This window comes from Alligator sinensis, unplaced genomic scaffold (assembly GCF_000455745.1).
Source record: "Alligator sinensis unplaced genomic scaffold, ASM45574v1 scaffold73_1, whole genome shotgun sequence".
In the NCBI taxonomy this organism is placed as follows: Eukaryota; Metazoa; Chordata; order Crocodylia; family Alligatoridae; genus Alligator; species Alligator sinensis.
The window spans coordinates 6603715-6618024 of record NW_005841838.1 but is presented as its reverse complement, the minus strand read 5'-3'; the positions used below and the strand labels follow the sequence as shown (position 1 = coordinate 6618024).

The 14310-nt window shown below is 44.5% G+C and overlaps 1 protein-coding gene across 1 annotated transcript in view; it reads left to right on the top strand.

Moving 5' to 3' along the window:
- The first annotated feature begins 6528 nt into the window (after nucleotides 1-6528).
- The window catches only part of SHISA9 (shisa family member 9), a 341337-nt gene continuing 333555 nt past the window's right edge, over nucleotides 6529-14310 (top strand). Inside the window, exon 1 of the mRNA XM_025203447.1 lies at nucleotides 6529-6589. The gene's annotated coding sequence lies outside the window, so the exon portion shown is untranslated. The remainder of the gene's footprint in view (nucleotides 6590-14310) is intronic.

Here is a 14310-nt window from a genome sequence, read left to right as displayed (position 1 = left end):
TCCACCAGGGCTGGCAGGTCAGAGTTACAGAAGATGTTGGCATTGTGGACACTTACTGCCCAGCCAGTGCTCACAGTGGTCGATGACAGCCTGCAGCATGATGGAGTGAAAGCCCTGCCAGCTGTAGTAGGGATGGTTGCCATGGGGCAGACAGGTGTCGGGGATGTGGGTCCTGTCCAGGGCCCTGATGCATTGGGAGAAGTCCAGGGTGTGGAACCCTGCCACAGCCTCCAGGGGATTATGCACCCAAACCATGGTGTGCTCCAACACATCCTGGAGGACACTGCCTATGCTGAAGAGGTGGCCGATGTAGTGCAGGTTGGAGGGCATGGCCAGCTTGAGCAGGGTGATGGGGAGGGGCAGCCACATGGTGGTTGTAACAATATGTAAAGATCTCAGAGGCAAAACCAGCAGCAGCAGAAAGGAGGAGTCTGAAGGAGGAACAGGACATGAGGGGGAGAAGACAGGAAGAGGAGGAAAGCGTTCCCAGTTTACGATGTCAAGAATGGATTTTGGCATGTGGAGTTAGATGAATCTTCCAGCCACCTGACAACCTGTAGTACACCCTTTGGCAGGTATTGCTGGTTAAGGATGCCCATGGGGATCAGTCCAGCTCTGGAAGCTTTCCAGCAGAAACTGAACCAGGAGCTGGAAGGTCTTCCAGGTATCAAGATTGTGGCTGATGATATTCTTGTCATAGGAGAAGGGGATGATAAGGAAGAGGCAATCCGTGACCATGACGCCAAACTGCAACAACTCCTTAACAGATGCCGGGAGAGGAACATTAAACTGAATGCTGACAAAATACAGCTTAGATAAAATGGAAGTACCCTACATTGGATATCTGCTGACTTTGGAAGGACTTCGGCCAGACCCAGAGAACGTGAGAGCCATTATGGAGATGCCTAGGCCACAAGATGTCAAAGGAGTTCAGCACCTTATTGGGATGGTTAACTATCTGTCCAAATTTTGTGCACACTTATCTAATGCTTGTGAGCCCCTCAGGTTGCCAACACACAATGATGCAGCCTGGGAATGGGCACAGACCCAAGAGGAGGCATTCAAAAGAATTAAAAAACTCATCAGCGAGGCCCCAGCACTGAAGTACTACAACACAGTTGAGCAACTAGTACTACAGTGTGATGCATCAGAAGGAGGTCTGGGAGCAGTACTGATGCAGAACCAGCAGCCCATAGCTTTTGCTAGTAGAGCAATGACTGAAACCGAAAGGAGATATGCACAGATAGAAAAGGAGTTACTAGCGGTATTGTTTGGACTGGAATGGTTCCATCAGTTCACTTTTGGACAGAGAGTAGATGCGCAATCAGATCACAAACCATTAGAGATCATAATGAAAAAACCCTTGCTGAGTGCTCCTAAGAGACTTCAACGTATGCTGCTGAGACTCCAGGCCTATAATGTGAGTATAAAATACTACCCAGGGAAGTCCCTGCAAGTGGCAGACGCACTAAGTAGAGCATACCTTCCAGAGTGCAGCACAGATGGATCTGTAGAACAGGAGATAGAGTCCGTTGATATGGTACAAGACTTACCCATCTCCAAAAGCAGTCTCAAAGCAATACAACAGAGTACAGAACAGGATGGTGTGCTACAAGCAGTTAAACAAACCATTCTAGAGGGTTGGCCACAGCACAAGGCACAAGTACCACCAGAAGTTGCCACATACTACCAATAGAGGGATGAACTATGTACACAGGATGGAATTCTGTTCAAGGGAGACAGGGTAGTGATCCCAGCAGCTCTGTGGTGAGACATCATGAACAGACTCCATGCTTCACGTATGGGAATAGAGTCATGCCTGAGGAGAGCATGGGAGTGCATCTGCTGGCCAGGCATGAATGCCCATTTGAGAACATACATGGAACAGTGTGAGGTGTGCAAGGAATACTGTGACAAACAGCAAAAAGAGACATTGAACCCTCATGACAACCCCTCTCGACTCTGGGAGAAGGTAGAGATTGACCTGTTCAATGTCAATGACAGAAACTATATGGTCACTGTGGACTACTATTCCAATTTTTGGGAGGTGGATTATCTCAAAGACATTCAGGCAAGGACAGTGATCAGGAAGCTAAAGGCTCATTTTGCGTGGCATGGGATACCTAACACTGTTCTCAGACAATGGCTCACAATACACCTCAAGAAAATTCAAAGTTTTGCGCTAAATGGGAATGCCAGCACAAGACATCATCCCCTGGGTACCCACAAAGCAATGGGAAGGCTGAATCAGCAGTAAAGACAGCCAAGAGACTCTTGCTGAAGGCAAATAAGACTGCAGGGGATCCCTACCTGGCTCTATGGGACCATTGCAACACCTCCTCCCAAGGAATGGACAGTAGCCTAGCCCAAAGATGAGAGAAATAAGACATTACTCCCAATGAGAGACTGTTTGCTACAACCCCAGGGGGCAAGGGGCGACAGTACATGGAAGCAGCTAAAAAAGCAACAGTCTCACCAAGTATCACAGTATAACAAAGGAGCCAGGGACCTGAGACCACTGTGCAGAGGGGAAAAGTCTGGGTACAACCAGTAAGTCCACATGTGAAAGAATGGCAAAAGGCCACCGTTGAGGGTGCAGTGGGAGATAGATTCTACGAAGTTGTCACAGATATTGGACAGCGACTGAGATGTAACCGGAAGCAGCTGCAGAGTGCTGGCAGAGTGGAAATACAAGTGAGCAAAAGATTCCAGGATCAGGACCAAGACAACTTAGACAACTGGTCAGTCATCAGTGAGCTCCAGATAGGGGAGAAAGACGCCATGGACTCCACAAAGGAAAGAGATACACAAGCAGAGTCCAGCCACACAACAAAGACATGGACAGAACAGAAGCAGGCATAACACCCAGAAAAATCAACCAAAAAAGGAGTGGGAGACTTGTACAACAACCAGCATACCTGGATGACTGTGAGCCCTAAAGAACACAGCAGACCAGCGGTAAAGGCTTGGTCTCCATGGTGGGCTATGTGCTAGCAACCTCAGGCCCAACCAGAGGAATAAATTAATCATCTGTTTTGAACTATTGAAAGGAAAGATGTAACAATATGTATAGATCTCAGAGGCAAAACCAGCAGCAGCAGAAAGAAGGGGTCTGAAGGAGGAACAGGACATGACGGGGAGGAGACAGGAAGAGGAGGAGAGTTAGAGAGGCTGCGGGAGAACAGCAGGCCCTGTAACAGCTCTGTAAGAAACTGCTATAATAAATACATTGTTTATATTGTCTTTATATTGACCTATCACCTGGACAAGGGGGAAGAGATTGACGTTTATCTTGACTTTAAAAAAGCCTTTGATCTGGTATCCCATGATCACCTCTTGGCTAAACTAGCTAACTGTGGCATTGACCTCACCACAATCCACTGGCTGGAGAATTGGCTCTGCAGTAGGACCCAGAGGGTGGTGGTTGACCAGAGCCAATCGTCTTGGTGCGTGGTCACCAGTGGGGTCCCTCAAGGCTCTGTGCTAGGGCCCATACTATTTAACATCTTCATCAATGATGTGGACATTGGTGTCAGAAGTGGACTGGCCAAGTTTGTTGATGACACCAAACTCTGCGGTAAAGCAGACATGACAGGCTCATGAAATGGGCGGATGAGAACCTGATAGTGTTCAATGCCGAAAAATGCAAGGTTCTCCACCTTGGGAGGAAAAACCTGCAGCATGCTTATAGGCTCAGCAGTGCTACGCTGGTTAGCACTACAGATGAAAGGGACTTGGGGGTCATGATTGACCACAAGATGAACATGAGACTTCAATGTGATGCTGCAGCTAGTAAAGCGAGCAAAATGCTGGCTTACATCCATAGATGCTTCTCAAGCAAATCCCGGGATGTCATTCTCCTGTTGTACTCGGCCTTGGTGAGGCCGCAGCTGGAGTACTGCATCCAGTTTTGGGCTCCACAATTCAAAAAGGATGTGGAGAAGCTTGAGAGAGTCCAGAGAAGAGCCACACGCATAATCAGAGGTCAGGAAAACAGGCCTTATGAGGAGAGGCTGAGAGCCATGGGACTCTTCAGCCTGGAAAAGCACAGGCTCAGGGGTGATCTGGTGGCCACCTATAAGTTTATCAGGGGTGCTCATCAAGATCTGGGGGAACGTCTGTTTACCAGAGCACCCCAAGGGAGAACAAGATCAAATGGTCACAAACTCCGCCGCGACCGATTCAGGCTGGACATAAGAAAGATCTTCTTCACTGTCCGAGCCCCCAAGGTCTGGAATAGACTGCTGCCAGAGACAGTTCAAGTACCCACTTTGAACGCCTACAAGACACATTTGGATGCTTATCTTGCTGGGATCCTGTGAGCCCTGCTGACTTCCTGCCCCTGGGGCAGGGGGCTGGACTCAATGATCCTCTGGGGTCCCTTCCAGCCCAAATGTCTATGAAATCTATGAAATATTAAGTAGGGAGCTGCTCCTTGATTACCCAGACAGGGTCACATGAAACAGTGGTGGCCTGCCACTCCAGGTGCAGGTGGAGCTGATCAAAGAACTCCTGGAAGGTGGCCCGGGTCATGCAAAATGATTTCAGGCACAGCTTGTCATCCCTGATGTGCTGGATGATGTGCAGCCACCAGTCCTGGCTGGCCCAGTAGGCCCACAGGTAGTTGGGGCTGGAGCCCCAGGAGCTCATGGATGGCAGCTGTGGTGGCATCCATATGCATGTTGTCAGCATCCTTGCCAGGGTCCAGGTGGCAGCAGCATGGTATCATGAGGGCAGGCAAGGCCAAGACTTACCTGGGCTGGACAGCGGTCTTCGCAGTGGCAAAATGTGGTGAGCAGGGTGGTGAGCAGGAGCCGGGGGCATGGGTCATTGGTTCTGGGGCCTGGGGGTGGAGCAGCCATCACGCGGTGGGCACAGGCTCTGGTGACAGAGTTGGAGAGGGCTGTGGCAGCATGCCGCAGCCTGCTCTGGGCCTGAAAGGCAGGTGGCCAGGGAGCAGTGCACAGGCCTAGCTTTTAATGAGGCCTCCTGGCCACAAGGAGCTCTGGCTGAAGCCTCCAGTCCTCCCTGGCTGCTGCAGGGCCAGAGGCGGCCAGGAGCAGGCTACTGCCATGAGCAGCAAATGTACTCCCACATGGCTGAATGTGTAGATGCCTGCCAACGGTGGGTTTTCTTCACAGTGAATTACTGCAAAGTAAATCCACGTAGCACTAATTGCATGTGTACACAGTGAGAGCTTATTAAACAGAGTTCAGACACAGACAGGGCACTAGATGTAGGTATGAAAACAGGACGGTATGAGAAGATTTCAGAGAGAAATTTTAAAAGGCTTTGTGGAAGAAGTGTGTTTTGAGGAGGAATTTGAAAGAGCAGAATAAGATGGATTACCATGTAAGGAGGAAAGTGCTGCAAATATAATGAGCAGTCCAAGAAAAGATGAAAATGCCAAGGAGGAGGAACAAGACACAGTGGGATGAATTCTGATTTATAAAAGTATGAATCAGGAGTCTCTGGAGTTAACAAAAATGTAAAAGAGATCAGAATAATGGCCCGTGTTTCTCACTGTTCTGATAGAAAAGATGATTGAATAGTCACTCATAGGTGATTTAGATATTGACCTTTTTAAAACAATATCAAGATTGATTGACAAGTATCTTATCATCATCATTCAAGAGTCAAACAAGGAACAATAACTCTTGACATTACCCAATAAAATAAATCAATACCTATATTTTTAACATAGTACATGTCAATATATAGTTAATAAGTAAGTTTAACAAGCAACTGTGACATGCAATCCTCTGAAACAGTACTTTTTTATTTCAAAAGTATCATCAGGACTGCACATGGATTTAAATATTAGTTTTAACAAAAATATGACAATGGAAACAGACTTTAAAGAATGTTTTTCTTTTTGTTACAAAGATTTTTTTTGTCAGTCTTTCATTCCTCTTTCCAGACTGCACCAAATAGTAGGTTTTTTTAAGTCCATTGGGAAGGAAAGAAGAATGTATCCTAATGTCTCATCCATCCACTAAAAGCACGCAAGTTATTAACTCTGCTATAATATCAGTATACTCAGTAGATCTGATTTGCAGATGTTCCTAGTGTGCACCACCCTGAAACATATTTCAAGAACAAGGTATACTTATTTCCTGCAAACTGTCCTTTAGGTAAACTTGATTCCCATGTGTTTTTTCCCCTCGTTTCTTGCTCTTAGCTATGAGAAAGCAATTTTCATTCAATGAGAAACAATTTGCTAGATTAGCCTCTTACCTCACTCTCAGTGAACACAAACACTTTTCATTAGTGTCCTTTATTAAAATATTGGCAGCATATCATTGGTCATTATCTAGTCCAAAACATTTTCCTATTAGTTAGTGGAAGTACTATGCCTCTTCTGCTCTAATTATACTTCTACTTATGTTCACAGTAACCTTGGGTTGAGAGGTATCTACTGGTTATGTCATGTCCAGACAGGAAGGTGATGAGTGCTTTGAAAATACAACAGATGGTCAGACATCTAGACAAGACACAATGGCACCAACAACCTGGGCTGGTGCCATTCTGGGCTCAATACAGGAAAGCTGCAGGGGAAGCTACGGTTTGATGCATTACCCTCCTCAAGGTAAGCACCAGAATCCTACATGCAATCAGTGAAGGCAGTTGTAGGGACTGGATCTACCCTGAAATTTTTTAAAGCTTTCTCTCACCATTGCAGATTCAATAGTCCTTGTTTTCTTTTTCTTTTTTTTAAGCACCCTGAGGATTACTGATATCTTTCTAACAACATTTCTAAAATCTGTAGTACATGTCCAAATAAAATTAAGCTGTTCTGATGAAAACAGACTTTAATGCACATGAAGAAAAATCGGCTTTGCTTTGAAAAACTGTTGCTGAACATAGAGTGAGAATGGGATTTTATCCCATAGAAACATTACTTGTCTTCTTCTTGATATTATCCTACCATTGCTGGTGGATGATAATTTTAAAAGTATTTTCATTGCATATTAGGCAAATCAGCAAATTAATTCAAGTACAATTTTTCCAGATGGACTCAGAACCATAAAAGATCTTTTCTGCCGTTGTCAATTGGTTTCAAACATATGTAGCACATTGTGTAGCGAGGCAGCGTGGTCTGTACAGCAAAAGACTGAGAAGAGGAAAAGCTCTATATTCAAAACTGAATTATGTGCTCACTGGGTGTCTCTGAGAGAAGCCACTGGACCTCCTTGTGACTCAGTCATACTGGCTTTAATCTCTGGGAATGCAGACCTCAGGTTTTTGTTTCTGCATACTTGCTCTGTTCTGTTATTAAGCATGCCTAGTTGAAGTGAATGGTTCAGAAAGGCCTAGAAGAGGTGAACTTTCAACCTCTGTCCTTTCCTGCAAATGAGCATGTACAATTAATGATTGAGTCTTGGTGGTTAAGAGTGATTGACAAGTGAGTGAGGCAACATGCCTGAGGTTAAAGTGAGTGTTGAATGAAAGAGCGTAACAATTTGAATGTTTGGCGGGCATTGTCAGCACGCGATTGGAGGATGATAAGGCGGGGTGTTACCGAGCACAGAAGCGTCTCAGTGTGTGCCTGAGGGATGAAGTCTGAATCCACATGCAGCATGTCCGTGGATCCATCTGTGTGCTTGTTCGCCCAAGAGTCGACGAGATGTCGAGTTGCAGAGTACGGTTACTGCTGTGTGCTGAATGGTTGGTTGGCAGTGGCCAGACCACTCCAGAACCAGACCAGAGAGTGCTCAGCAAAGTCCCAGCAATTGAGGGCACCAGTTATACCAGTGATTTGAGAATCCAGGCACCAGTGAGAGAAGACCTCAGACTTTGATGTAGAAGACCTCTAGGCCTAATGTAAATATGTCACTCTTATGTTCTAGTTGTGGGCTAGTGTTCCTAACTGTTTAATAATTCTAGTTTTGAAGCCAGACCAAAATCATTCAATCTGTCTTGCCCATCCCTTTCTGCTAAATTGATTAACCAATTAATTAAATAGGACCATTCCAAATGCCAAAATTATTAGAGATTTTTTGATAGGTTGGTAGATATATATATCTATTGACCTATCAAAAAATCTCTAATGATATATATCTCTCTATATATCTATATAGAAATATATAGAGATAGAGATATTTTCTGAGGACTGTTGTTAATATTTATAGCTATATGATTATCCCATATCCATGCATGCAACTGCCATTGATAACAACAGGAATTCTGCTGTGGATCACAAACATCTTAAGGGCCTTGTGTTGTAACTAGAGGGCTGAAGCATTGCTAATTTAAAACTGTAAAACACCCCCTTATCTATAGTGTGGAACATAGATATATATCTGTAGTGCGGAAAAGCTTTGCCCATATCTATATCTATGTTCCGCACTACAGATAAGGGTTATTTTGCAGTTCCAAATTAGCAATAGTTCAGCCCTTTGGTTACAACACATGGGCCCTAAAATGTTTGTGATCCACAGCAGAATTCCTGTTATTGTCAATGGCAGTTGCATGCATGGATATGGGATAATCATATAGCTATAAATATTAACAACAGTCCTCAGAAAATGCATTACAGATGTGTATAGCACATTCTTCATCTGATGCTCCTGGAAAGTTAATAATAATTCTCATAATATAAATTATTTTAGTCATGGGGCAAAGCTTTTCTAACAAGGTGGCACCTGTTCCCTAGAAGACATTCCTCTGATACCTCACTCTAAAATTAATTAGAAATATACAATTATATGAGAGTTTTAGTTCCCTGTAATTTATTAATATAATGTATCAATCTGGCTATTGTGATGTTTGCTATTTGAACATATTGAATTATATCATACTTTGTTCTTTCAGTAAAGAACAAACAATACTTTCATTTGAGACAGCTTCACTGGTCCCTGAAGGAAGCACTTCAGGTACTGAGTCTAGTAAAACCTGCTGGGTAAGCATGGTGCAATCAGTAGATGATGAAGCCTAAAATATGTGAAGATTATATTAGTCTAACCCTGGGGAGGCAAGGTCCTGGCATATGATACCTGTATGATGCATTCACAAAGATCAGAGAGAGGGTAGAGGTGCAGCTAGTCCTGCAATTGTCATACATAGATTAAATTCATTCAAAAACAGAAGTCCAGAATACTAATCTGTGCACTTGCACCTACATAATGGACTGCATAGGAGTTTACAGAGTAAACTCTTAGGATGAATAATGACACAACATCTAAAAATAGTGAACAGCACAATTAACATTTTTTGTTGAACACAGTGTGATGGATTCATTATCCATAATGATTTTTAAATAATTAACTTTGTGCAAAAATTTTCAACGAAAGAGAAGTACAGCATTTGTACAGTGAAATTATTACAGACATGAATTACAACAAGATAACTTTGTCAGTGGGCAGGTAAATTCATAATGTCCCCCTCTCCACCTTCTAAGAATTATCTGCCTAACACTCTATTGCAACATAAAGTACAAGCTAACTATTAATAATATATCTATAGCTGAACATAAGGTAGGGAGGGAATATTTAAAATGTTTAATTATTCAAATGAAGGAATTAATTGACTATGCTGCTCTTGCATTTCTACCACTGTAGAAATGCTTAGGGAGGTACTTATAATATCCTTTGTACCAAGGAGAAAATTAAAAAAAGAAAATTTATAGCACCAAAAAATTCCTAATGACTCAGTTATGTTGTACATGTTGTATATGGTCTTATCTAGAATTACTTCCATAGATCAAGAATGCATTCTCTCCTCAAGCATTTCAGGCTGAGAATAAAATCATATAACTTACGTTTCTCTTGGGTTATTACTCTTAGGAGAGTGCAAGTAGGTGGCATTTGGGCATTGACATCTTACATCAGGACTTTCATTATGGTGCTTATCTTCTAACCTTAATATCAAGACAACATAATAATTTTGTTATTAATTAAGGCTGTGGCAATGACAGGAGCTCTAAGTAAAATGGTTAGTTCTGTAGATATCATTTTTATAGTCACCTCATGGCATTAATAAAAAATGTGTTTTTTTTCAGTTAGCTCATTGTTCATGTTCAACAGCTTATACTGCAGAACAAGGATTTGACCCTAACTGTTGAGTATGAAACTGTGGCTATTAACCACATCTCCCTGCTACTTTCTAGAATTTAACCCTGGTTTCTGTCAGTTAAAATGTCCCCATGAATTCAGTTGTATTTGGATTTTACCAAAGAAAGAAGAAAACTAGATTTAAGTCTGACAGCCAATGGCGTACACCTAGATTGGTTGTGACGTGATCATAACTGTTTTGCTAGTCCTCCGTCTTGAGTATGCATGAGCACAGATGAGTCCAAAAGAACTCAGACTATACTCTACCTGAATGATTGAAGAGCATTTCTGTTCACACGTGAGCAAGTTTAGTACAATTCTAGCTCCTCAAAGTTTCCATTCTTCCTTTTTTCTCTTTTCTGGCTCCTGCCTAAAAGAATTTTCTCCCCTATTCCTTGTATTACTGTATTTTCTCATATACTTTCCCCATCAAATCAGTACCCCAAAACTGTGAAAAAGCTGATTTTCTGACTGGGATAGAAGAAACTTGCTTTGATTCCTGCTCCATAGCGCAGTAGCTGTTGCATTATTATTCAGGCAGCTAAGGGAGTCAGTTGACTTAATGGGTCATTGTTCTTTACTCCAGAAGTGTTAACAACTATCTCTTTTTTTTAATGGTCTTGATGTTCCACTAATTATGCTAGCCTTTCTTAGGGCATTTGCTAGCTGCATGGTCCCTTTTCAAAATCATAGATTCCACCCATGGAGACCAGTCTTTCAACAATAGCCAGTTTTGGCTTTAATCAAACAGAAAAGAGAATGGAGTTGGCTAAAAATTAAGCTCTGTGCCTGTTCTGTTGCAGACATGACTCTGAAAAAAATGTTATTTTTCTTCATTCTGCCCTTCAAAAACAAGGCACGTATTATATTCTGGGGCATATGTATGCAAGAAAATATGATAATTATCCCTCTGAAGCACAGTGGCACTTGGATGATACCTAGTGCAATGAGATGTAAATCCAAGTTTATTAGATATTTGGAGCTTGTGTATCACATGACCTTCCTGCTGTTTACAAAAAATGGCTCGAAGATAAATAGAACAAACTTCTGAGGGCCAATGAGGAAGAGAAGTGGGTACCTAGATAGAAGCATAGAAAAGTAGAGCTGGAAGGGACTTCAGAAGGTCATCTAGTACAACCTGCTGTTCAAGGCAGGATCATCCCTGTCTAAAGCAACCCATGCAATTGTTTTTCTAACCTGTTCTTAACAGCCTTGTCACACTGCTACCAGGCCTAACCCCCCAAAACATCAAAAACATCCTTTAACTTGCCATAAGTAAGCAGGGAGATGAGGGCCCTGTCACTGTTTTGTTACTGATGTAGTTTAAAATATGCTCAAGAGATAAAAGGAAGATGGTCATGCCCCTACTACAGAGAAAAGTGAAAATCCCCGCAGCCTGTGCTAATCTGACTGTGGGGTAAAATTCCTTCCTGATCCCAGACATGGTAATTGGTATGACCCAGAGAAAAGGAGCAAATCCTTCTAGCCAGAAACATCTGGATGTTCTAAGTCCCAGCAGGAGTATCAGCACACCCCAGTGATAATCCTTGGCCTTGACTATAGCTAATACCTACTGCTTCTGAGGAAAACAAACAAAGATGCAAAAAAGAGAAACAAAATAGCTGCAAACAGCACGTGGAAAAAAATCTTTCCTGGCCTTATATGGTAACCAGCAAAATAGGGATGGGAGAGACTTCAGGAGATCATCTAGTCTATGGGTGGGCAATTATTTTGAGTGAAGGGCCGCTTAATGAGGTTTGGTGAGCTTTTGATGGCTGCATTGGTAGCCCTGCCCATTGACAGTTGACTGGCCCCCTGGCTGCCATCTTGGGACCAGAAGTCCTGCTCCTTAACCTTTGCCACCAGAAATCCTCCCCTTGCCTCCCTGGAAATAGTCCTTTTGGGAGAGGGGTTGACCAGGAAAAAAACCATCTTAGACCAGGAAAAAAACCCACATCATACACTAAAAGTCAAACACTTACTATAACATATTTTAATTTTATTACAAAAAATATTTTTGTCATGATTTGTGTTTGCATAGTGTATATAGACGGGATTGCATAATAAGTCAAAAATAAATTCTTAATCTTGTATACTATGTGTGGGGACTGTGGTTGGGGTGTGTTTGTGTGTGCATGGTGGGGTGTGTGTGTGTGTAGGATGGGATGTGGGGGGTGAGTGTGTATGTGTATGTATGGTGGGGAGTGGGGGTAGGGGTGTGTATGGTGGGGTGTATGTGTGTATGGTGGAGTGTGTGGGGGGCATGGTGGTATGGTATGGGTGTGTGTATGGTGGGGGGGTGGGGGGCATGTGTGGGGGCTGTGGCTGTGTGTGTCTGAGGGGCATAAGGTATGTTGGGGAGGTGTATATGTGAGGGGTTGTGGGGGCAGGGTATGGGTGTGTGGCATTTATGGGGTTCGAGGAGGGCGGTGGGTGTAGGCATCCCCCCACACTCTCCCCATGGTGCAGCACCAGGCAGGAGTGCTCATGCCCAGGGCAGGCGCTGGTGCCCAGCTGCACATGGCTCTGGCCAGTGCTGCACATAGGGGTCAGGACCGCAGTCCAGCCAGGCCACCTGTATTGCTGGTGCTCCTCACTGTGCACGGGCAGCCCTGCACTCCATGTGCTGGAGCTGGCTGCCTGCTTTGCTCCCTGACATACAGGTCCTGGGACTAAGTGGGGAAGCAGGGACCAGGGCTCCCCTCCACTTCTGGCAGAGTCCTGGGACCTGTGCAGCAGGGGGCAGGGAAAGCACCTGGCTCAGCATGTGGAGCTTCCCTCCAGTGGAGTACGAGTATAGGGGCTGCGTGTGTGCAAGGGTGGCATTGGCGTAAGAGGTGGCACAGATGGGCTGCACTCATCACTGTGTTGTGTAGCACTGGCCGCAGCCATACACTGCTGGGCACCAGTGCCTACACTGGGCATGAGTGCCCTGAGTGCCTCTGCCTGCTGCTGCTGCCGCTGCCGGGGCTGCATGCCATGGGGAGCATGTGTGGGGGGTCCCCCACATCCCTCAACCCTCCCTCACACTTGCATGCTGCCCACCTGAGCTCCGCACTGACACCACCCTCCTGGGTGTGGGCTCTGCACTGCCACCAGCCCCAGCCCCATGCTCCGTGCTCCCACCCAGCTGCAGCTCTCCCCTGCCCCCACTGTAGCAAAACCCCCAGTTTTTCTTTTTCTTTTTTAATTTTAAAAAGCATTCCCTCCCCTTCCCCAACCATTACCGACTTTGTCTCTCCCTCTCTATTCCCTATAGATAAGTGTAAGTGAGCTAAGACATAGGATAAGCTTCAGCATTTTATTTTGGTAGTAAGTTGTATTTGTTTTGTTTTTTCTCCTCCTTTATATTGCATAATTACTATGTTTACATTGATTTTTACTGTTCTATATTACTGTTTTACTGATACTATATGATTTAGGCCTACATATGTAACTTAGCATAAGTCATGTCAAGTTTCCATTTTGTTTGTCAAGTCTCCATCTTGTCCCCATGCCCTGTTGTGTAACCTGACTCATACCTACCCCTCCTATGTAACTTGGTTCCTGAATGAATGGGGATAAATGAGGGTGCTTGAGGGACAATGGCAGTAAGTGTAAAAATAGCTCCCTCTGAATGACCGAACCATCAAAACCAATACCTGGACCAACTACCCAGCCCTTGGAACCACCCTCAGCATTCAAGAAACAAGAGATGAGGCAACCCACCATTGTGCCAAGGCTGCACATGCTCAGTAAGAACACCTGGAACTCTCTGGAACAGGACTAACATTGCCTGGACAGGCCCTCCTGTAGGAGAGCAGAGGTAGTCTGCCCCATAAAAAGAGGTAGTGAAGACTGACTCCTTGGGACACGCTCTCCATCTGGACCAGCACCATGCCACACCACCTATCCATCCAGAGGCCCTGCTGGCAACCCCCCCTCTGGACAACACCTGATAGACAAAGACCCCTTTCCAGTCTGGATAGGTTCCTATCACCTCCACCCTCTCTTCAACCAAGGACTTGGACTCTGTTTCTCTTCCCTACCTGGACTCCAACTCTTCCACTGAGTCTTTCTCCTGCTGCCATTGTGAGTGCTTGTGTGTGTGTGTGTGAGGGGGTGTTGGGGAGGGAACCAATAACTTCATGGGACTGTGTAGTGTGTTGTCTGTTTAATAAACCTGTTATTTTGAAACCCTGAGTTGGGTTTTTGTCTGAATCATAGAATCATAGAAGTAGGGTCGGAAGGGACCTTGTAGATCTTCAAGTCCGACCCC